Raw genomic sequence first — 19,080 nt, 5'->3', positions numbered from 1 at the left:
GACAAGCTTAAATTAATTTTTGACCTTTAAATAAAATTGAAATTTGTTTCATTGCTGAATGATGACAGATTTAATTCAATTCAATTTATTTTTGTCTGTCAGCTCCATTAAATAAACTGAGTTTGAAAATGCAAGGAAAAACACCAATATACGGTAGGCCTATATATTCAATCGCCATCTCCGTTTGAAGTAGATTGCGCATAAACATGGGTTGTATCCATGAGCCATTGACATATTGATACCATGTGAATTTACAAACTGTACTGCTTCCATGCTGGCTCAAGGCAGGTTGGAAAAGAGTGATGAATTTATGTCACTGTCATTAGGAGATTATTTTAAGGCACTAGAAGGCTCTGCTGTCAGGATCGCGGGGGGACTACGTTTTGTCTTGCTTCTACCTTTCGACCAGCCTGGCTTGGGTGGCCTTTCCATGAGCAGAGTCCAGTACTGCTCAGCATTTAAAGATGCGTTGGAAGCTTTCACCAGCAAGCTTGATAATTGAAAGAGAAAAGTTAGAATGAACAATTAAACATGTCACCATATTTAAAGAATTATCTTAGGTGCTGGTGCTGGTCAATGAACAAGTTCTTCTGTTTGTCAAGTTCTTCTGTTTGTCAATGAACAAGTTTGGAAAAAGAATTGATTTTGTAACATCTCACAACATGAGAACTGGAATTCATTCGATATTTTCCTGAAATTTGTGACGATGAGCTTGATTTAACACGAAAGTCATTCACATCGTTGATGAAAAAGCTTCTCGATAAATTGCAGAATGAATTTTTAAAACTCAAAACGGATTCTTGTGCAAGAGACTTAAAAAAATCAATTGCTAGATTTAGGCCATTAATGTGTAATTCCTATCCCAAAGTGGCAGAGAAAGCTATTTAAGGTATCCTCCGTTTGCTTCCACTTATCTATGCAAATCAGGTTTGTTAACTGTTGCAGATGAGAACAAAACAAAGAAACAGATTAGACGTGTAGAATGATGTTTGTTATTTTCTATCCAATACTCTTTCACCCCATTCATGAGTTGTCGAAACAAAAAAATCACAAGCTTCACACAGACTGTTAAATGCATTGACTCTGATATTTTGAATGTCGTTGGCTCCAGCTTGTGTCCGAGCATTGGCTTCGTTTTCAAATCGAATTTGGCTTTGGATGGTGATGTCATATGTTGCTTTGGAGGCCCAATTTATGATGCAAAAGACGTGGGCAAAAATCACATTGCATGGAGGGTGGGAGACGTGGTAGTTCTAGCTTTTCTTTTCTAGTGTTTCGTTTTTCAAGGGCATTTTGTATCCTGTTTTTTTTTTTCGCGTCTTTCCAAATTCTTTTTACCCAGAGTAATCTGTCGCTAGCAAGTTGTTCCCATGAATCCAGATCAATGTTTGCATGGTTGAGGAAGACTTTCAGCTGATTTTTGTATCTCATTTTTGGTCTTTTTCTAGGAATAAAATACTTTTCAGCAACGTTCTTCATTAATTAAATTATTTTAGTATGAAAAGGAATATTACAGGTTAAAAAGCTTATTACTAGTGAAAGTTTATTTTATTTTACAAGACTTAGATTAAAATATTAACGTAAACGAGTTTTTAACAATCAAAATTTATAGGGGGGAATTTAGGTTTGAATATTGACTAAAAGGGTCTACCGGATAAAAAAAAGGTTGGAACCACTGAACTGCAGGCTGTCGCGTGCGCAACGAATTGTAGAAAATGCTTTTGGCATATTAGCTTTAAAGTTTAGATGTTTTCGTCGTCCTCTTCTAGTTGCTCCTACTTCTGCAATTGTTAAGGCAGCCATTGTTCTTCACAATTTTCTCCGACGTGAGTGTGGTACACAATATCAAAGTCCAAATTCTACTGACCATAAAGATAGCAATGGGACCGTCACCTAGGTGAATGGAGGGCATTTCTCAAATGCGTCGCATCGGAAGACGGAGCTCATCTGAAGCCATGAATGTACGCGAATCTTTCAAAGATTATTTCAGTGACGTTGGAGCAGTTTCATGGCAAAATGAAAAAGATCTGAGCACCACGTATCTTAAGATGAATTGTAGCATGAAATAACCGTTTTCAAGTTTGTTTCATCACAATGTATTTCAATGAAAAGTGTAGAAACATCAGAAATGGCACACTAATATAATAGGCTACTAGTAATGATTCCACTTGTTGTGTGTACTTTTTAACCAGCTCCATCACTTCGTTTTGGAAATTCATCCTGATTACTTTTGACACTTGTCTGGCCTCTTTTGCTACAAAGTCAAAGAAAGAGCCGGTGGAATCATGTTCTTGTTCTGCAAAAATGAAAACAAATACATTATAACATCATCATCAACTAATTTTGATTATACAGGCCATGAATTAGTCCTCATGTCGAGGGTGTGGCCTGTCTGTCTGTCGAGAACAAAGTCTTACCCTCCACACCTCGAGATTTATTGGGTTGGCAGAGTCCATGTTCAGGGCTACAAGGTCACGTTTTACAAGTTCTTCCCAAAGAAAGTTTGGTCTACCTTGACCCCGCTGTGCTGCGATGTTGACACATCTGACCTGTGAGATCCAGCTCGAGCTGCGCTCCACGTGACCAAGCCATCTCAGTCTGCCTAATTGGAGGACTTCATTGATGTCTTTTAGTTTGAGCTTTGATAGAAGAGTCTCAAACTGGATGTTGTCTTCAGGCTTGACTAGGCACCAGGCAGGTCCATCTTACCATCGCTCTGTCATTACGTTGTAGGCGCTTGACGGTGCTTGCTAAAGTAGCCCACGTTTCAGAGCCATAGAGCATGACACTCCTCAAATAACTGGAGTAAACTTGTCCTCTGGTTGCGGAAGGAAATTGCTTGCTTGTGAGGATAGGTGTTAACAAATTGTTAACAATAGGTGTTAACAACAAATTGTGTTAAATTATTTCATGTGCTTTCAAACTTGTGTGGAGTTCTCGAGGTTGCAATGCCAGTTCAGTATAATACGTATTTGTATTTCTGACCAACAAAGCGGAAAAATAAACTCCATATTCACAGCCGGGGTCTAGCTAAAAGTTGAGTAGGCCTACCGAATAGAAATTAACTACAGAACATTTTGAAGTTTACTATGGCAAAGAAAGATAGGCTATTGTAGTTTCAAAACAGCAGATAGTTTGGTTACCTGCTTCCTTCTGTATGTCTTTTAACTCTTTTATGCAAAAGCTAGCAATGGATGTCGTACAATCGCTTAATTTGCGTTTGCGACCGCCAGTTCTTTTCTTCTGCTTTGTACAAGTATCTGTGAAAGACGTAAAGCAATATGAAGACATGTTTGGTTGGTTTTTGAATCTTTATCCTCAGAATGACAAAGCCTTAATATGTCCGTTTCGCATACTTGTAGAAGCTTTTGAAACAGGACTGGTTACCGAGATTGACAGAGTGATGTTTCCGATAGTTGTTGGCGGAGAAATGCTCCATCCACTAGGTGCCGCTGAATGGTAAGAAGTACTGAAATGCGTCGCTCAAATGCACACCCCAAAAACCAAACCGGCGCCGCTTGATCTTGAGTCGGGTGCAAAGCCACAGACATCTGTTAACAGGTCCATGAACACACACAACATAACCCACAAACGATTTGCCATGAATTCAGCATTTACAGGATGCAAAAATCGTATTATTTTCTTGAATATCGTAAATGTATCCTCCTGCATCTTTGAAGCGTTCTGCTGGGAGTTCCTTCCAAATGCCGACCTATTGGTGCACATCCCTGGAAAGGTAATTTAATACTGAATCCGATGCATGTAAAATTTAAGTGGCACGTGTTGCGGATTATAGTTTTATTCGAAGATGTTTGGAGTGGTGTTTATTATGCAAAAATCGTATTATTTTCTTGAATATCGTAAATGTATCCTCCTGCATCTTTGAAGCGTTCTGCTGGGAGTTCCTTCCAAATGCCGACCTATTGGTGCACATCCCTGGAAAGGTAATTTAATACTGAATCCGATGCATGTAAAATTTAAGTGGCACGTGTTGCGGATTATAGTTTTATTCGAAGATGTTTGGAGTGGTGTTTATTACGCAAAAATCGTATTATTTTAATGTTTATCGTAAATATATGCTCCATCTTTGAAGCGTTCTGCTGGGAGTTCCTTCCAAATGCCGACCTATTGGTGCACATCCCTGGAAAGGTAATTTAATACTGAATCCGATGCATGTAAAATTTAAGTGGCACGTGTTGCGGATTATAGTTTTATTCGAAGATGTTTGGAGTGGTGTTTATTACGCAGAAATCGTATTATTTTAATGTTTATCGTAAATATATGCTCCATCTTTGAAGCGTTCTGCTGGGAGTTCCTTCCAAATGCCGACCTATTGGTGCACATCCCTGGAAAGGTAATTTAATACTGAATCCGATGCATGTAAAATTTAAGTGGCACGTGTTGCGGATTATAGTTTTATTCGAAGATGTTTGGAGTGGTGTCTATTACGCAAAAATCGTATTATTTTAATGTTTATCGTAAATATATGCTCCATCTTTGAAGCGTTCTGCTGGGAGTTCCTTCTAAATGCCGACCTATTGGTGCACATCCCTGGAAAGGTAATTTAATACTGAATCCGATGCATGTAAAATTTAAGTGGCACGTGTTGCGGATTATAGTTTTATTCGAAGATGTTTGGAGTGGTGTCTATTACGCAAAAATCGTATTATTTTCTTGAATATCGTAAATGTATCCTCCTGCATCTTTGAAGCGTTCTGCTGGGAGTTCCTTCTAAATGCCGACCTATTGGTGCACATCCCTGGAAAGGTAATTTAATACTGAATCCGATGCATGTAAAATTTAAGTGGCACGTGTTGCGGATTATAGTTTTATTCGAAGATGTTTGGAGTGGTGTTTATTACGCAGAAATCGTATTATTTTAATGTTTATCGTAAATATATGCTCCATCTTTGAAGCGTTCTGCTGGGAGTTCCTTCCAAATGCCGACCTATTGGTGCACATCCCTGGAAAGGTAATTTAATACTGAATCCGATGCATGTAAAATTTAAGTGGCACGTGTTGCGGATTATAGTTTTATTCGAAGATGTTTGGAGTGGTGTCTATTACGCAAAAATCGTATTATTTTAATGTTTATCGTAAATATATGCTCCATCTTTGAAGCGTTCTGCTGGGAGTTCCTTCCAAATGCCGACCTATTGGTGCACATCCCTGGAAAGGTAATTTAATACTGAATCCGATGCATGTAAAATTTAAGTGGCACGTGTTGCGGATTATAGTTTTATTCGAAGATGTTTGGAGTGGTGTCTATTACGCAAAAATCGTACTACTTTAATGTTTATCGTAAATATATGCTCCATCTTTGAAGCGTTCTGCTGGGAGTTCCTTCCAAATGCCGACCTATTGGTGCACATCCCTGGAAAGGTAATTTAATACTGAATCCGATGCATGTAAAATTTAAGTGGCACGTGTTGCAGATTATAGTTTTATTCGAAGATGTTTGGAGTGGTGTTTATTACGCAAAAATCGTATTATTTTCTTGAATATCGTAAATGTATCCTCCTGCATTTTTGAAGCGTTCTGCTGGGAGTTCCTTCCAAATGCCGACCTATTGGTGCACATCCCTGGAAAGGTAATTTAATACTGAATCCGATGCATGTAAAATTTAAGTGGCACGTGTTGCGGATTATAGTTTTATTCGAAGATGTTTGGAGTGGTGTCTATTACGCAAAAATCGTATTATTTTCTTGAATATCGTAAATGTATCCTCCTGCATCTTTGAAGCGTTCTGCTGGGAGTTCCTTCCAAATGCCGACCTATTGGTGCACATCCCTGGAAAGGTAATTTAATACTGAATCCGATGCATGTAAAATTTAAGTGGCACGTGTTGCGGATTATAGTTTTATTCGAAGATGTTTGGAGTGGTGTCTATTATGCAAAAATCGTATTATTTTAATGTTTATCGTAAATATATGCTCCATCTTTGAAGCGTTCTGCTGGGAGTTCCTTCCAAATGCCGACCTATTGGTGCACATCCCTGGAAGGGTAATTTAATACTGAATTTGATGCATGTAAAATTTAAGTGGCACGTGTTGCGAATTATAGTTTTATTCGAAGATGTTTGGAGTGGTGTTTATTACGCAAAAGTCGTATTATTTTCTTGAATATCGTAAATGTATCCTCCTGCATTTTTGAAGCGTTCTACTGGGAGTTCCTTCCAAATGCCGACCTATTGGTGCACATCCCTGGAAAGGTAATTTAATACTGAATCCGATGCATGTAAAATTTAAGTGGCACGTGTTGCGGATTATAGTTTTATTCGAAGATGTTTGGAGTGGTGTCTATTATGCAAAAATCGTATTATTGTAATGTTTGTTGTGAATGTATCCTCCTGCATCTTTGAAGCGTTCTGCTGGGAGTTCCTTCCAAATGCCGACCTATTGGTGCACATCTCTGGAAAGGTAATTTAATACTGAATCCGATGCATGTAAAATTTAAGTGGCACGTGTTGCAGATTATAGTTTTATTCGAAGATGTTTGGAGTGGTGTCTATTACGCAAAAATCGTATTATTTTAATGTTTATCGTAAATATATGCTCCATCTTTGAAGCGTTCTGCTGGGAGTTCCTTCCAAATGCCGACCTATTGGTGCACATCCCTGGAAAGGTAATTTAATACTGAATCCGATGCATGTAAAATTTAAGTGGCACGTGTTGCGGATTATAGTTTTATTCGAAGATGTTTGGAGTGGTGTTTATTACGCAAAAATCGTATTATTTTAATGTTTATCGTAAATATATGCTCCATCTTTGAAGCGTTCTGCTGGGAGTTCCTTCCAAATGCCGACCGATTGGTGCACATCCCTGGAAAGGTAATTTAATACTGAATCCGATGCATGTAAAATTTAAGTGGCACGTGTTGCGGATTATAGTTTTATTCGAAGATGTTTGGAGTGGTGTTTATTATGCAAAAATCGTATTATTTTAATGTTTATCGTAAATATATGCTCCATCTTTGAAGCGTTCTGCTGGGAGTTCCTTCCAAATGCCGACCTATTGGTGCACATCCCTGGAAAGGTAATTTAATACTGAATCCGATGCATGTAAAATTTAAGTGGCACGTATTGCGGATTATAGTTTTATTTGAAGATGTTTGGAGTGGTGTTTATTATGCAAAAATCGTATTATTTTCTTGAATATCGTAAATGTATCCTCCTGCATCTTTGAAGCGTTCTGCTGGGAGTTCCTTCCAAATGCCGACTTATTGGTGCACATCCCTGGAAAGGTAATTTAATACTGAATCCGATGCATGTAAAATTTAAGTGGCACGTGGTGCGGATTATAGTTTTATTCGAAGATGTTTGGAGTGGTGTCTATTACGCAAAAATCGTATTATTTTAATGTTTATCGTAAATATATGCTCCATCTTTGAAGCGTTCTGCTGGGAGTTCCTTCCAAATGCCGACCTATTGGTGCATATCCCTGGAAAGGTAATTTAATACTGAATCCGATGCATGTAAAATTTAAGTGGCACGTGTTGCGGGTTATAGTTTTATTCGAAGGTGTTTGGAGTGGTGTCTATTATGCAAAAATCGTATTATTTTAATGTTTATTGTAAATGTATCCTCCTGCATCTTTGAAGCGTTCTGCTGAGAGTTCCTTCCAAATGCCGACCTATTGGTGCACATCCCTGGAATGGTAATTTAATACTAAATCCGATGCATGTAAAATTTAAGTGGCACGTGTTGCGGATTATAGTTTTATTCGAAGATGTTTGGAGTGGTGTCTATTACGCAAAAATCGTATTATTTTCTTGAATATCGTAAATGTATCTTCCTGCATCTTTGAAGCGTTCTGCTGGGAGTTCCTTCCAAATGCCGACCTATTGGTGCACATCCCTGGAAAGGTAATTTGATACTGAATCCGATGCATGTAAAATTTAAGTGGCACGTGTTGCGGATTATAGTTTTATTCGAAGATGTTTGGAGTGGTGTTTATTACGCAAAAATCGTATTATTTTCTTGAATATCGTAAATGTATCCTCCTGCATCTTTGAAGCGTTCTGCTGGGAGTTCCTTCCAAATGCCGACCTATTGGTGCAAATCCCTGGAAAGGTAATTTAATACTGAATCCGATGCATGTAAAATTTAAGTGGCACGTGTTGCGGATTATAGTTTTATTCGAAGATGTTTGGAGTGGTGTCTATTACGCAAAAATCGTATTATTTTATTGAATATCGTAAATGTATCCTCCTGCATCTTTGAAGCGTTCTGCTGGGAGTTCCTTCCAAATGCCGACCTATTGGTGCACATCCCTGGAAAGGTAATTTAATACTGAATCCGATGCATGTAAAATTTAAGTGGCACGTGTTGCGGATTATAGTTTTATTCGTAGATCGTTCGAAGGTATGTCATGTCGCATTTTGTGCCTCGCACTTATTCACGGATAACTTTTTTAGGCGGAAAGCAGAAAATTATTCTGCCAGAATGACGGTGGTGCTGGTTTACAAGCTTCCCACTTGGTTAAAAAGGCGATGACGTCACGCAGGTAGTATCCACCAAAAAAATACTACAAAAGTGGGGTGAAATCAGTCAATCATGACGATAAAAAGCATGCAAGTGTCCGCCTTTAGTAAATTAGTTGTGATTTGCTTGTTTCTGCTTCAATTTTTACAATTGAACCAGCCCTGCAAAGCAGAAGATCTCACCTATGCAAAGCAATGTAACACAGGCCCGAAAAACACCACACATCTCCTTAGAAAAGAGTTAAACTTGACCAAGTTTAACTATTTATCCGAAGAATACACAGCAATTAATAAAGATAACAGCATTTAATCAAGAACATATCTCTGTCGTTTCTGCTTCGATTTTTACAATTGAACCATTGCTGGAAATCACAAGCTATCGTCTACCCAAATAAAGCTAAGCCAGACTCTAAAAGTTAAAAATATTTCCTAGGTAAAGAGTTGAACTTGACCGAGTTTAACCATTTATACGAAAAATAACTTTAAAGATACCAGCATTTAATCAACGCTAATTTAAAGAACATATCTCTGTCTATTAACAAGCAAAAGTTGAGGTTGATAGCTTTTTCACAAAGCGAGCAACCGGGCTTTAAACACAAGCAAATAGCGCCCGATGACTCGTTGCATTTCTGAATCGAAGCAAGTATACAAGTCTCCCCTGGTCTGCGATCATTTTATGCCTTTATTAAATTAGTTGTAAGTTGCTTGTTTCTGCTTCGATTTTAACGATCGAACCATTGCTGGAAAGCAGAAGCTATCATCTATCCAAATAAAGGTGATCCAGACTCTAAAATTTAAAAATATTTCTTTAGTAAAGAGTTGAACTTGACCGACTTCAACCATCTATCCCACAAATATTTTTTTAAATACTAGCATTTAATAAACGTTAATCTAAAGAACATATCTCTGTCTATTTACAAGCAAAAGTTGAGGTTGATAGCTTTTTCACAAAGCGAGCAACCGGGGTTCAAACACAAGCAAATAGCGCCCGATGACTCGTTGCATTTCCGAATTGAAGCAAGTATACAAGTTTCCCCCGGTCTGCGATAATTATAATTATGTCTTTATTAAATTAGTTGTAAGTTGCTTGTTTCTGCTTCGATTTTAACAATCGAGCCATTGCTGGAAAGCAGAAGCTATTGTCTATAAAATAAAGGTGAGCCAGACTCTAAAAGTTAAAAATATTTCTTAGGTAAAGAGTTGAACTTGACCGAGTTTAACCATTTATACGAAAAATACCTTCAAAAATACCAGCATTTAATAAACGATAATTTAAAGAACATATCTCTGTCTATTTACAAGCAAAAGTTGAGGTTGATAGCTTTTTCACAAAGCGAGCAACCGGGCTTCAAACACAAGCAAAAAGCGCCCGATGACTCGTGCATTTCCGAATCGAAGCAAGTATACAAGTCTCCCCTGGTCTGCGATCATTATATGTCTTTATTAAATTATTTGTAAGTTGCTTGTTTCTGCTTCGATTTTTACAATTGAACCATTGCTGGAAAGCAGAAGCTATCGTCTATCCAAATGTAGGTGAGCCAGACTCTAAAATTGAAAAGTATTTCTTAGGTAAAGAGTTGAACTTGACCGAGTTTAACCATTTATACGAAAAATAACTTTAAAGATACAAGCATTTAATAAACGTTAATCTAAAGAACATATCTCTGTCTATTTACAAGCAAAAGTTGAGGTTGATAGCTTTTTCACAAAGCGAGCAACCGGGCTTCAAACACAAGCAAATAGCGCCCGATGACTCGTTGCATTTACGAATTGAAGCAAGTATACAAGTTTCCCCCGGTCTGCGATCATTATATATCTTTATTAAATTAGTTGTAAGTTGCTTGTTTCTGCTTCGATTTTAACAATTGAACCATTGCTGGAAAGCAGAAGCTATCGTCTATCCAAATGTAGGTGAGCCAGACTCTAAAATTGAAAAGTATTTCTTAGGTAAAGAGTTGAACTTGACCGAGTTTAACCATTTATACAAAAAATACCTTCAAAAATACCAGCATTTAATAAACGCTAATTTAAAGAACATATCTCTGTCTATTTACAAGCAAAAGTTGAGGTTGATAGCTTTTTCACAAAGCGAGCAACCGGGCTTCAAACACAAGCAAAAAGCGCCCGATGACTCGTGCATTTCCGAATCGAAGCAAGTATACAAGTCTCCCCTGGTCTGCGATCATTATATGTCTTTATTAAATTATTTGTAAGTTGCTTGTTTCTGCTTCGATTTTTACAATTGAACCATTGCTGGAAAGCAGAAGCTATCGTCTATCCAAATGTAGGTGAGCCAGAATCTAAAATTTAAAAGTATTTCTTAGGTAAAGAGTTGAACTTGACCGAGTTTAACCATTTATACGAAAAATAACTTTAAAGATACAAGCATTTAATAAACGTTAATCTAAAGAACATATCTCTGTCTATTTACAAGCAAAAGTTGAGGTTGATAGCTTTTTCACAAAGCGAGCAACCGGGCTTCAAACACAAGCAAATAGCGCCCGATGACTCGTTGCATTTACGAATTGAAGCAAGTATACAAGTTTCCCCCGGTCTGCGATCATTATATATCTTTATTAAATTAGTTGTAAGTTGCTTGTTTCTGCTTCGATTTTAACAATTGAACCATTGCTGGAAAGCAGAAGCTATCGTCTATCCAAATGTAGGTGAGCCAGACTCTAAAATTTAAAAGTATTTCTTAGGTAAAGAGTTGAACTTGACCGAGTTTAACCATTTATACAAAAAATACCTTCAAAAATACCAGCATTTAATCAACGCTAATTTAAAGAACATATCTCTGTCTATTTACAAGCAAAAGTTGAGGTTGATAGCTTTTTCACAAAGCGAGCAACCGGGCTTTAAACACAAGCAAATAGCGCCCGATGACTCGTTGCATTTCCGAATTGAAGCAAGTATACAAGTTTCCCCCGGTCTGCGATCATTATATATCTTTATTAAATTAGTTGTAAGTTGCTTGTTTCTGCTTCGATTTTAACAATTGAACCATTGCTGGAAAGCAGAAGCTATCTTCTTTCCAAATAAAGGTGATCCAGACTCTAAAAGTTAAAAATACTTCTTAGGTAAAGAGTTGAACTTGACCGAGTTCAACCATCTATCCCACAAATATTTTTTAAGATACCAGCATTTAATAAACGTTAATCTAAAGAACATATCTCTGTCTATTTACAAGCAAAAGTTGAGGTTGATAGCTTTTTCACAAAGCGAGCAACCGGGCTTCAAACACAAGCAAATAGCGCCCGATGACTCGTTGCATTTACGAATTGAAGCAAGTATACAAGTTTCCCCCGGTCTGCGATCATTATATGTCTTTATTAAATTAGTTGTAAGTTGCTTGTTTCTGCTTCGATTTTAACAATTGAACCATTGCTGGAAAGCAGAAGCTATCGTCTTTCTAAATAAAGGTGAGCCAGACTCTAAAATTTAAAAATATTTCCTAGGTAAAGAGTTGAACTTGACCGAGTTTAACCATTTATACGAAAAATACCTTCAAAAATACCAGCATTTAATCAACGCTAATTTGAAGAACATATCTCTGTCTATTTACAAGCAAAAGTTGAGGTTGATAGCTTTTTCACAAAGCGAGCAACCGGGCTTTAAACACAAGCAAATAGCGCCCGATGACTCGTTGCATTTCCGAATTGAAGCAAGTATACAAGTTTCCCCCGGTCTGCGATCATTATATGTCTTTATTAAATTAGTTGTAAGTTGCTTGTTTCTGCTTCGATTTTAACAATTGAACCATTGCTGGAAAGCAGAAGCTATCGTCTTTCTAAATAAAGGTGAGCCAGATTCTAAAATTTAAAAATATTTCTTATGTAAAGAGTTGAACTTGACCGACTTCAACCATTTATCCCACAAATATTTTTTAAGATACCAGCATTTAATCAACGTTAATCTAAAGAACATATCTCTGTCTATTTACAAGCAAAAGTTGAGGTTGATAGCTTTTTCACAAAGCGAGCAACCGGGCTTCAAACACAAGCAAAAAGCGCCCGATGACTCGTGCATTTCCGAATCGAAGCAAGTATACAAGTCTCCCCTGGTCTGCGATCATTATATGTCTTTATCAAATTATTTGTAAGTTGCTTGTTTCTGCTTCGATTTTTACAATTAAACCATTGCTGGAAAGCAGAAGCTATCGTCTATCCAAATAAAGGTGAGCCAGACTCTAAAATTTAAAAATAATTCCTAGGTAAAGAGTTGAACTTGACCGATTTTAACCATTTATCCCACAAATATTTTTTAAGATACCAGCATTTAATAAACGTTAATCTAAAGAACATATCTCTGTCTATTTACAAGCAAAAGTTGAGGTTGATAGCTTTTTTACAAAGCGAGCAACCGGGCTTCAAACACAAGCAAATAGCGCCCGATGACTCGTTGCATTTCTGAATCGAAGCAAGTAGGCTATACAAGTCTCCCCTGGTCTGCGATCATTTTATGCCTTTATTAAATTAGTTGTAAGTTGCTTGTTTCTGCTTCGATTTTAACGATCGAACCACTGCTGGAAAGCAGAAGCTATCATCTATCCAAATAAAGGTGATCCAGACTCTAAAATTTAAAAATATTTCTTTAGTAAAGAGTTGAATTTGACCGAGTTTAACCATTTATATTATAATTATCGCAGACCGGGGGAAACTTGTATACTTGCTTCAATTCGGAAATGCAACGAGTCATCGGGCGCTATTTGCTTGTGTTTGAAGCCCGGTTGCTCGCTTTGTGAAAAAGCTATCAACCTCAACTTTTGCTTGTAAATAGACAGAGATATGTTCTTTAGATTAACGTTTATTAAATGCTTGTATCTTTAAAGTTATTTTTCGTATAAATGGTTAAACTCGGTCATGTTCAACTCTTTACCTAAGAAATATTTTTAAATTTTAGAGTCTGGCTTAGCTTTATTTGGATAGACGATAGCTTCTGCTTTCCAGCAATGGTTCAATTGTTAAAATCGAAGCAGAAACAAGCAACTTACAACTAATTTAATAAAGACATATAATGATCGCAGACCGGGGGAAACTTGTATACTTGCTTCAATTCGGAAATGCAACGAGTCATCGGGCGCTATTTGCTTGTGTTTAAAGCCCGGTTGCTCGCTTTGTGAAAAAGCTATCAACCTCAACTTTTGCTTGTTAATAGACAGAGATATGTTCTTCAAATTAGCGTTGATTAAATGCTGGTATTTTTGAAGGTATTTTTCGTATAAATGGTTAAACTCGGTCAAGTTCAACTCTTTACCTAGGAAATACTTTTAAATTTTAGAGTCTGGCTCACCTTCATTTAGATAGACAATAGCTTCTGCTTTCCAGCAATGGTTCGATTGTTAAAATCGAAGCGGAAACAAGCAACTTACAACTAATTTAATAAAGACATATAATGATCGCAGACCGGGGGAAACTTGTATACTTGCTTCAATTCGTAAATGCAACGAGTCATCGGGCGCTATTTGCTTGTGTTTGAAGCCCGGTTGCTCGCTTTGTGAAAAAGCTATCAACCTCAACTTTTGCTTGTAAATAGACAGAGATATGTTCTTTAGATTAACGTTTATTAAATGCTGGTATCTTAAAAAATATTTGTGGGATAGATGGTTGAAGTCGGTCAAGTTCAACTCTTTACATAAGAAATATTTTTAAATTTTAGAATCTGGCTCACCTTTATTTAGAAAGACGATAGCTTCTGCTTTCCAGCAATGGTTCAATTGTTAAAATCGAAGCAGAAACAAGCAACTTACAACTAATTTAATAAAGATATATAATGATCGCAGACCGGGGGAAACTTGTATACTTGCTTCAATTCGGAAATGCAACGAGTCATCGGGCGCTATTTGCTTGTGTTTAAAGCCCGGTTGCTCGCTTTGTGAAAAAGCTATCAACCTCAACTTTTGCTTGTTAATAGACAGAGATATGTTCTTCAAATTAGCGTTTATTAAATGCTGGTATTTTTGAAGGTATTTTTCGTATAAATGGTTAAACTCGGTCAAGTTCAACTCTTTACCTAGGAAATACTTTTAAATTTTAGAGTCTGGCTCACCTTCATTTAGATAGACAATAGCTTCTGCTTTCCAGCAATGGTTCGATTGTTAAAATCGAAGCGGAAACAAGCAACTTACAACTAATTTAATAAAGACATATAATGATCGCAGACCGGGGGAAACTTGTATACTTGCTTCAATTCGTAAATGCAACGAGTCATCGGGCGCTATTTGCTTGTGTTTGAAGCCCGGTTGCTCGCTTTGTGAAAAAGCTATCAACCTCAACTTTTGCTTGTAAATAGACAGAGATATGTTCTTTAGATTAACGTTTATTAAATGCTGGTATCTTAAAAAATATTTGTGGGATAGATGGTTGAACTCGGTCAAGTTCAACTCTTTACCTAAGAAATATTTTTAACTTTTAGAGTCTGGATCACCTTTATTTGGAAAGACGATAGCTTCTGCTTTCCAGCAATGGTTCAATTGTTAAAATCGAAGCAGAAACAAGCAACTTACAACTAATTTAATAAAGATATATAATGATCGCAGACCGGGGGAAACTTGTATACTTGCTTCAATTCGGAAATGCAACGAGTCATCGGGCGCTATTTGCTTGTGTTTAAAGCCCGGTTGCTCGCTTTGTGAAAAAGCTATCTACCTCAACTTTTGCTTGTAAATAGACAGAGATATGTTCTTTAAATTAGCGTTGATTAAATGCTGGTATTTTTGAAGGTATTTTTTGTATAAATGGTTAAACTCGGTCAAGTTCAACTCTTTACCTAAGAAATACTTTTAAATTTTAGAGTCTGGCTCACCTACATTTGGATAGACGATAGCTTCTGCTTTCCAGCAATGGTTCGATTGTTAAAATCGAAGCAGAAACAAGCAACTTACAACTAATTTAATAAAGACATAATTATAATTATCGCAGACCGGGGAAAACTTGTATACTTGCTTCAATTCGGAAATGCTACGAGTCATCGGGCGCTATTTGCTTGTGTTTGAAGCCCGGTTGCTCGCTTTGTGAAAAAGCTATCAACCTCAACTTTTGCTTGTAAATAAACAGAGATATGTTCTTTAGATTAACGTTTATTAAATGCTTGTATCTTTAAAGCTATTTTTCGTATAAATGGTTAAACTCGGTCAAGTTCAACTCTTTACCTAAGAATTATTTTTAAATTTTAGAGTCTGGCTTAGCTTTATTTGGATAGACGATAGCTTCTGCTTTCCAGCAATGGTTCAATTGTAAAAATCGAAGCAGAAACAAGGAACTTACAAATAATTTAATAAAGACATAGGCCTATAATGATCGCAGACCAGGGGAGACTTGTATACTTGCTTCGATTCGGAAATGCACGAGTCATCGGGCGCTTTTTGCTTGTGTTTGAAGCCCGGTTGCTCGCTTTGTGAAAAAGCTATCAACCTCAACTTTTGCTTGTTAATAGACAGAGATATGTTCTTTAAATTAGCGTTTATTAAATGCTGGTATTTTTGAAGGTATTTTTCGTATAAATGGTTAAACTCGGTCAAGTTCAACTCTTTACCTAAGAAATATTTTTAACTTTTAGAGTCTGGCTCACCTTTATTTTATAAACAATAGCTTCTGCTTTCCAGCAATGGTTCGATTGTTAAAATCGAAGCAGAAACAAGCAACTTACAACTAATTTAATAAAGACATAATTATAATTATCGCAGACCGGGGGAAACTTGTATACTTGCTTCAATTCGGAAATGCTACCAGTCATCGGGCGCTATTTGCTTGTGTTTGAAGCCCGGTTGCTCGCTTTGTGAAAAAGCTATCAACCTCAACTTTTGCTTGTAAATAGACAGAGATATGTTCTTTAGATTAACGTTTATTAAATGCTGGTATCTTAAAAAATATTTGTGGGATAGATGGTTGAAGTCGGTCAAGTTCAACTCTTTACATAAGAAATATTTTTAAATTTTAGAATCTGGCTCACCTTTATTTAGAAAGACGATAGCTTCTGCTTTCCAGCAATGGTTCAATTGTTAAAATCGAAGCAGAAACAAGCAACTTACAACTAATTTAATAAAGACATATAATGATCGCAGACCGGGGGAAACTTGTATACTTGCTTCAATTCGGAAATGCAACGAGTCATCGGGCGCTATTTGCTTGTGTTTAAAGCCCGGTTGCTCGCTTTGTGAAAAAGCTATCAACCTCAACTTTTGCTTGTTAATAGACAGAGATATGTTCTTCAAATTAGCGTTTATTAAATGCTGGTATTTTTGAAGGTATTTTTCGTATAAATGGTTAAACTCGGTCAAGTTCAACTCTTTACCTAGGAAATACTTTTAAATTTTAGAGTCTGGCTCACCTTCATTTAGATAGACAATAGCTTCTGCTTTCCAGCAATGGTTCGATTGTTAAAATCGAAGCGGAAACAAGCAACTTACAACTAATTTAATAAAGACATATAATGATCGCAGACCGGGGGAAACTTGTATACTTGCTTCAATTCGTAAATGCAACGAGTCATCGGGCGCTATTTGCTTGTGTTTGAAGCCCGGTTGCTCGCTTTGTAAAAAAGCTATCAACCTCAACTTTTGCTTGTAAATAGACAGAGATATGTTCTTTAGATTAACGTTTATTAAATGCTGGTATCTTAAAAAATATTTGTGGGATAGATGGTTGAACTCGGTCAAGTTCAACTCTTTACCTAAGAAATATTTTTAACTTTTAGAGTCTGGATCACCTTTATTTGGAAAGACGATAGCTTCTGCTTTCCAGCAATGGTTCAATTGTTAAAATCGAAGCAGAAACAAGCAACTTACAACTAATTTAATAAAGATATATAATGATCGCAGACCGGGGGAAACTTGTATACTTGCTTCAATTCGGAAATGCAACGAGTCATCGGGCGCTATTTGCTTGTGTTTAAAGCCCGGTTGCTCGCTTTGTGAAAAAGCTATCTACCTCAACTTTTGCTTGTAAATAGACAGAGATATGTTCTTTAAATTAGCGTTGATTAAATGCTGGTATTTTTGAAGGTATTTTTTGTATAAATGGTTAAACTCGGTCAAGTTCAACTCTTTACCTAAGAAATACTTTTAAATTTTAGAGTCTGGCTCACCTACATTTGGATAGACGATAGCTTCTGCTTTCCAGCAATGGTTCGATTGTTAAAATCGAAGCAGAAACAAGCAACTTACAACTAATTTAATAAAGACATAATTATAATTATCGCAGACCGGGGAAAACTTGTATACTTGCTTCAATTCGGAAATGCTACGAGTCATCGGGCGCTATTTGCTTGTGTTTGAAGCCCGGTTGCTCGCTTTGTGAAAAAGCTATCAACCTCAACTTTTGCTTGTAAATAAACAGAGATATGTTCTTTAGATTAACGTTTATTAAATGCTTGTATCTTTAAAGCTATTTTTCGTATAAATGGTTAAACTCGGTCAAGTTCAACTCTTTACCTAAGAATTATTTTTAAATTTTAGAGTCTGGCTTAGCTTTATTTGGATAGACGATAGCTTCTGCTTTCCAGCAATGGTTCAATTGTAAAAATCGAAGCAGAAACAAGGAACTTACAAATAATTTAATAAAGACATAGGCCTATAATGATCGCAGACCAGGGGAGACTTGTATACTTGCTTCGATTCGGAAATGCACGAGTCATCGGGCGCTTTTTGCTTGTGTTTGAAGCCCGGTTGCTCGCTTTGTGAAAAAGCTATCAACCTCAACTTTTGCTTGTTAATAGACAGAGATATGTTCTTTAAATTAGCGTTTATTAAATGCTGGTATTTTTGAAGGTATTTTTCGTATAAATGGTTAAACTCGGTCAAGTTCAACTCTTTACCTAAGAAATATTTTTAACTTTTAGAGTCTGGCTCACCTTTATTTTATAAACAATAGCTTCTGCTTTCCAGCAATGGTTCGATTGTTAAAATCGAAGCAGAAACAAGCAACTTACAACTAATTTAATAAAGACATAATTATAATTATCGCAGACCGGGGGAAACTTGTATACTTGCTTCAATTCGGAAATGCTACCAGTCATCGGGCGCTATTTGCTTGTGTTTGAAGCCCGGTTGCTCGCTTTGTGAAAAAGCTATCAACCTCAACTTTTGCTTGTAAATAGACAGAGATATGTTCTTTAGATTAACGTTTATTAAATGCTAGTATTTAAAAAAATATTTGTGGGATAGATGGTTGAAGTCGGTCAAGTTCAACTCTTTACTAAAGCAATATTTTTAAATTTTAGAGTCTGGATCACCTTTATTTGGATAGATGATAGCTTCTGCTTTCCAGCAATGGTTCGATCGTTAAAATCGAAGCAGAAACAAGCAACTTACAACTAATTTAATAAAGGCCTAAAATGATCGCAGACCAGGGGAGACTTGTATACTTGCTTCGATTCAGAAATGCAACGAGTCATCGGGCGCTATTTGCTTGTGTTTAAAGCCCGGTTGCTCGCTTTGTGAAAAAGCTATCAACCTCAACTTTTGCTTGTTAATAGACAGAGATATGTTCTTTAAATTAGCGTTGATTAAATGCTGGTATCTTTAAAGTTATTTTTCGTATAAATGGTTAAACTTGGTCAAGTTCAACTCTTTACCTAGGAAATATTTTTAAATTTTAGAGA

Source organism: Aplidium turbinatum, chromosome 2, assembly GCF_918807975.1.
Source record: "Aplidium turbinatum chromosome 2, kaAplTurb1.1, whole genome shotgun sequence".
Taxonomy (NCBI): Eukaryota; Metazoa; Chordata; class Ascidiacea; order Aplousobranchia; family Polyclinidae; genus Aplidium; species Aplidium turbinatum.
This window is presented reverse-complemented; position numbering follows the sequence as displayed.